At 45.1% G+C, this 6,214-nt stretch overlaps 1 protein-coding gene across 4 annotated transcripts in view; it reads right to left on the bottom strand.

The window, feature by feature from the left end:
• ZNF18 (zinc finger protein 18) overlaps positions 1 to 5,975 on the bottom strand; it is a 27,886-nt gene extending 21,911 nt beyond the window's left edge. Inside the window, exon 1 of one of the 4 annotated variants that reach the window (XM_059379287.1) lies at positions 5,898 to 5,975. The gene's annotated coding sequence lies outside the window, so the exon portion shown is untranslated. The other 3 variants (XM_059379284.1, XM_059379285.1, XM_059379286.1) reach the window with 3 other exon arrangements.
• Between the last annotated feature and the right edge of the window lie 239 nt (positions 5,976 to 6,214).

Genomic DNA, 6,214 nt, shown 5'->3' with positions numbered 1-6,214 from the left:
TCCCTGCTTATGCAGGGCTCCATCCCAGGACCAGAGCCAAAGGCAGAAAGGGAGAGAGAGAGAAACAGAGTCCCTGCTTATGCAGGGCTCCATCCCAGGACCAGAGCCAAAGGCAGATGCTTAACCGACTGAGCCACCCAGGCACCCAAAACCGGACCACTTTCTTAGAATATAGATTGAAAATAGATTAAAGACCTAAAAGTGAGACCCGAAACCATAAGACTCCTAAATGAAAACACAGGCAGGAAAATCTTGGGGCACTGCCCTTAGCAACGTATTTATAGGTATGTCTTCTCAGGCAAGGGAAACAAAACCAAAAATAAGCCACTGGGACTACCCCAAAAGAAAAAGCTTTTGCACAGCAAAGGAAACCACCCACAAAACAAAAAGGCAACTTAGTGAATGGAAAAAGAAATGCATAAGTGATATAACCAATAAGGATTACTATCCAAATATACAAAGAATTTCTACAACTCAACACCAAAAAAACAAACAATTCAATTAAAAAATGGTCAGAAAACCTGAAGAGAAAATTTTCCAAAGACCCACAGATGGCCAAGAGATACAGAAGAAATGCTCAACATTATTAATCACCAGGAAAACGCAAATCAAAACCACAATGATACCTCACAATGGTTAATATAAAAAAACACAAGAAATAACAAGTGTTGGCAAGGATGTAGAGAGAAGGGCACCCTTGTGCACTGCTGGGGGAATGTAAAATGGCGCAACCATTGTGGAAAACAGAAAAAATTAAGAAGTAGAAATACTGGGGCACCTGGACGGCTTAGTCAGTTAAGTCTGCCTTCGGCTCAGGTCACAATTCCAGGGTCCTGGGATGAAGCCCTGTGTCAGGCTCCCTGCCCAGCAAGGAGTCTGCTTCTCCCTCTACTCCTTCCCCTGGCTTGTAATCTCTTGTGCGCTCTCTCTCTCTCTCTCTCTTGCTTGCTCTCTCTCAAATCAATAAATAAAATTTTTTTAAATTAAAATTTAAAATTAAAAAAAATTTTTTTAAAGTAATAGAAATACCATATGAGCCAGTAACTTCACTACTGGTATTTATACAAAGAAAACAAAAACACTAATTCGAAAAGATAAATGCACCCCTATGTTTACTGCAGCATTTACAACAGCCAAGATATGGAAGCAAACCAAGTGTCCATTGATAGATGAATGGATAAAGATACTGTGTACATATACGATGAAATATTACTCGGGCATAGAAAAGAATGAAATATTAACCTTTTCTGACAACATGGATGGGCCCAGAGGACACTGGGATAAGTGAAGTAAGTCTGACAGAAAAAGAAAAATACCTTATGATTTCACTTATTTGTAGAATATTAAAAAAAAAAAAAAGAATAAACAACAAAAGCCAGACTCTTAAATATAAATGTTTGCCAAAGGGGAGGGGGGGTGAGGGTTATGAGCAAAATAAATAAAGGGGATTAAGAGATACAAACTTTCAGTTATAACAACTTATACAGTATATACAATCAAATCACAGAGGAAAAACACACCACAGAGAATATAAATAATGTTATAACAATGTATGGTGAAGACAGTTATTGTAGTGAACATGGAGTAATGTACGGAATTGTCCAATCAGTATGTTGTAAACCTGGAACTAATAGAACTTTGTATGTTAACTCCATTTTAATTTTTAAAAAATACTTTTTCAGAAAAATAAGCTAGGAGAATTTTTCAGCAGTGATTTTTTTATAAAGATTTTATTTATTCATTTGAAAAAGAGATAGCGAGCATGAGGGTAGGGGGTGCATATGGGAAGAAGGAGAAGTAGGCCCCCCACTGAGCAGGGAGCCCAACTTGGGGCTCGATCCCAGGACCCCAAGATCATGACCTGAGCTAAAGGCCGGCGCTTCACTGAGTGAGCCACTCAGGCACCCCTCAACAGTGATTTGTACTATAAGAAATGTTAAAGGACACCTTTCCAGTTGAAGGGAAACACAGATCTACAGAAAGATATGAAGATCTCCAAAAACGGTAAATATATAAATTTATATATATATATTTATATATATGGTGTATAAATATAAAAATACTATGCTTTCACTTCTAACTTCCTTAAAAGGCAACTCACTATTAAAATCAAAAATAACAACAGCATGTACATAGAACATAAGTAGAAGTAAAAGATATGAAAACAGCACAAAGGAGTGAGTAAATGGTAACAATCAGGTAATTACACTTATGAGTTGTTAAATGAGGAAGGAATAGGAAGTGGGAAGTGATACCTAAATGTCAGGTGACAAACTGGACGTGTAAAGGTGTTAAATAAGAGGCAGGAATGAGAAATGTAAATTGTTTAGGATAAAGTGGTATAAATATTAAACTCTAATATGTTAAACTCTGATAAAGATACATACTGGTAGCTGTAAAAATATTATACGAAGTGCAGCTTAAAAAACCAATAAAGGAATCCTTAAAAAAACTATCTCGGAATACAGTAAGATCAAGAGAATAAAACCCAGAAAGATCAACAGGAAAAAAAGAGAGTATGGTCCACTAACACACAACTGTATCGGTAATCACATTAAATGTAAATGGACTAAACATCTGAATTATAAGATTACCAGATTTAGAAAAGTAAGACCTAACCAGAGTGCCTACAATAGAGATATTTAATACATAAAGACACAAAAGTTTGGAAATAAAACAATGGGGGAAAAGACATCCTATGCAAACAGCAAGCATACAAAAGCTGGTATGGTTATATTAGTATCTGACCAAGAGACTTCAAGAAATAAAGAAAAAGAGCATATCATTATGATGAGTCCAATCATTTAGAACCCAAAACCCAATATGTATATGCACCTAATATCAAGTCTAAAGGGACAAATCCTCATAGCTGATAGAAAGCAAAGACCAAAAACAAAAACAAAACAAAACAAACAAAAAACAAAACAGTAAGGCTACAGAAAATCTGAGCATTATAAACCAACGCAATCTAATGGCCAGACTTGACAACTGCAGAACACACATTCATTTCGAGTTCAAGTTCATATGAAACATTCACCACATGCATAAAGAAGAAAAGACTGGAATCTCAATTGCACCCCAGTGCAATGAAATTAGAAACCAGTAACAAAGATACTTAGAAAATGCCAACATACAGAAATTATTAACTAATATAACCTATGGCCAAAGGAAAAAATCACAACAGACATTAAAATGTTTTCTTTTCTTTTTTAAAGATTTTTATTTATTTATTTGACACAGCGGAAGAGAGAGAAGGCACAAAAACAAGGAGAGCAATAGGGGGATATGAAAAGGGAGAGGCTGCCGACCCCCTGCCCACCCTACCTACCACCAGCAAGAAGCCAGACTTGGAGCTCCAACCTCCGACCCCAGGATCCTGACCTGAGCAGATGGCAGACACTTAACTGACTGAACCACCCAGGCACCCTGAAAATTAAAATGTTTTCATATTGAATGATAGTGAAAACACAGTATCAAAATGTATAGGTAACCGCTAAAGCTCTAGAGAAAAAAACGAGTTTTGAATATGTTAAAATACTAAATAAGGGGCACGTGGGTGGTTCAGTCAGTCAAGTGTCCCACTCTTGATCTCAGGTTTGTGAATTCAGGCCCCGCATCCCTGGGCACGGGGTCTACTTAAAATAAATAAATAAATAAATGGGGTGCCTGGGTGGCAAACTTGATTGGGCAGCCTACTCTTGGTTTCCGCTCAGGTCAAGATCTTGGGGTCCTGGGATCAAGCCCTGCTTCTGGCTCCAACCACTCAGTGTGGGGTCTTCTTGGGCTTTCTTTCCCTTCCTTTCCCTCCCATTTATGCTCTAAGATAAATAAATAAAAATCTAACAAATAAACACATAAATATTAAATAAATACTGGATGAATATACAAGCATCCTTCATTACCTAAAGCTATTTGGCTCCCGAGTTTCAAATAACAAGTAGAAAGATTTCAGATGGCAAGAGACTGATGGGTGGACTCATTCAAATTTATTTGCTTCCTGAATGAAGACAGCAGTTCAGATAACATTTAGGGGAAATTATAAATCTTATAAAATATTTAAATCTGATTTTAGTAATTATATCCTAAAAAAATGCTAAGAAAAAAATGCCTCAATTATTCTAGATTAAATTATAGAGGGTAGTTTCTATTCCAATGACTTCATGAGTATCTGCTCCTGTTACGAAAAATGTTTCAAGCAATCCCACTTGTATAGTTGTTATTCAACCTGTAACCAATCAGCGTGAACTTAAAATGTACCCTTAGGTAAGTATGCTTACCATACCTATGCATACAAGTAGCCCTTTGCTGTGTACCCCATACTGACAAACACTCTTTGCTGAAGCAAACTTCAGTCAAGTCAAGGGAGTCCTCTTTTTGACAAGGCCTGGCCTTTCAGGTCTGTCCTTGACCCTTTTAGTCCCGTTTTAGCAAGAACCTCGCTGAGTCCTGTGTAGAGGGAAAGTCCCTCATCTCCGATAGCTGGTCAAATTCTCCATCAACCATGGTGTCTGATCGGCCCCCACACCTGAACAAATTCCCTATCACACCAGCCCTGACTTCTGCAAAACTCCAGTCAAGTCGATGTCAGCCACAGTTCCCTTTGCCCCGGATGCTTCCTCTTAGTCATTTTCCATCCGCGGACCCCTCGCTCCCGCCCCCGCACCGGGGCTCCTTGGCTGTTTAATTCTCCATTCCTCCTTGCTGCACCGTGCAGCCCGGTAGCTCTCGGTCCTGCAAACCCGCATTGCAGCAGCCCGCCTGAACAAACGCTGCCTCGCCGTCTTTAACGAGCATACGAGTAATTTTTCCCCCAACACTATGTATCAGCTCCTTATCAGGCCCCGTTCCTGCCATTTCTAATCCTCGCAAACCCCCTGCAAGGCAAGTATCAGAGTTGACTGATTAGGAACCTCGGGAGGCTCACAAGGGGCGGCCGACTTGGAACCCACGAAGCTCCAGGCAAGGCCTGTCTTTTGGGGAGGAGAGCGGCCAACGCTGGGGGACTTGGGGCTGGGGGGCGGGTTTGGGGGCTTTCACAAACGCCCTGAGGCTGGAGGGCTACTGGAATGCGGCATCCCGGAGGCCGAGGCAGCGCTCCCCACCCAGGTATCCTCCACTCTCGCTGCGCAGCGCCCAAAGCAACCCAGAGAGAGAGGCTCCGGGCATCAGCCCACGCGGGGCCCCTCTCTTCCAGCCTCCGGGGAAGGCAGAGGAAACGGCCCGGTTTCGGTGCGGGTCCAGGGGCGCGGCCGAGGAGTCCGGCGCTTACAGCCCGCTCGCGGCAGCGTTGTCTCCACTACCCCACAGCCCCTCGGCCCCGCCACCCCTGCCCCGCACCCGCCGCGTCCCTGAGCCCTCCGAGACCATCAGGCGCGCGTCCGCCGGCGCAGCCGCCGCTCCCGGAGGCCCCACCGAGCCCAGCGCCGAGATAGGAGGCGCCAGGCCCCAACCCGGGTGGCCGCAGCCAGGCCCGCCCAGCCCGCGCGCGCTCACCTCGGCCCGCGACGCCGACTCCAGGCGCACTTCCGGGAGGCGGGCGACTGCGCGCGCCGCCGGCGCCGGCGCTGACGCGAAGGGGCGTGGCCTATGCTGGGGCGCTGGCTCCCATTGGCCGCCCGAGTCGCTGCGACGGTCCACCAAGACCATTCCCTTGTCTGTCCCAGACCCTGTGCCGGCTCCGCATCTTTGCGACTCTGCCAGGAGCCCAGACGCTCAGGCGGGGCCTCTGCTCTCTGCCCCTCCCCCCCACTCCATTCCCACCGTACCCCGCCCCACCCCCGCCTTCGGCCTCCCTGCGGCATTTGATTCACCCCGACCTCTCCCCGTCCTGCTGCTCCAGCTCCTGGACGCTCTCTCTCCACTTCCCCGCGTTGGAATGCGGCCAGGTGCTAGCTAACCTGTCGCCTCCCATCCGTCCTTCTGTCTGTCTCCCTCCTTCGGCCTCCCCCAGACTCTCTGCTTCCACATGTGTATCCTCCTCGGTCCCCTCCTCCTTCCCTTTCCCGCAGGCCAGAAGTCACGAAGCGCTGTGGTTTGCCTCCTCTCTCTGACACCGCCCCCTCTCTCCACTCTCCACCTCTGTCTCTCTTCCCCGTGCCTGCCGCACTCCGCCACAGCAGTCGTTTCGTGATACAAAGCAGCGTTGATAAAAGTACCGGGTCCAGATGTGCGAGCCCGGACTCCTATGTGTATCGCATGTGGGCTCAGTTTGGGG

This window comes from Mustela nigripes, chromosome 16 (assembly GCF_022355385.1).
Source record: "Mustela nigripes isolate SB6536 chromosome 16, MUSNIG.SB6536, whole genome shotgun sequence".
NCBI lineage: Eukaryota > Metazoa > Chordata > Mammalia > Carnivora > Mustelidae > Mustela > Mustela nigripes.
The sequence above is the reverse complement of the archived record's forward strand: the minus strand, read 5'-3'. Positions and strand labels throughout refer to the sequence as shown.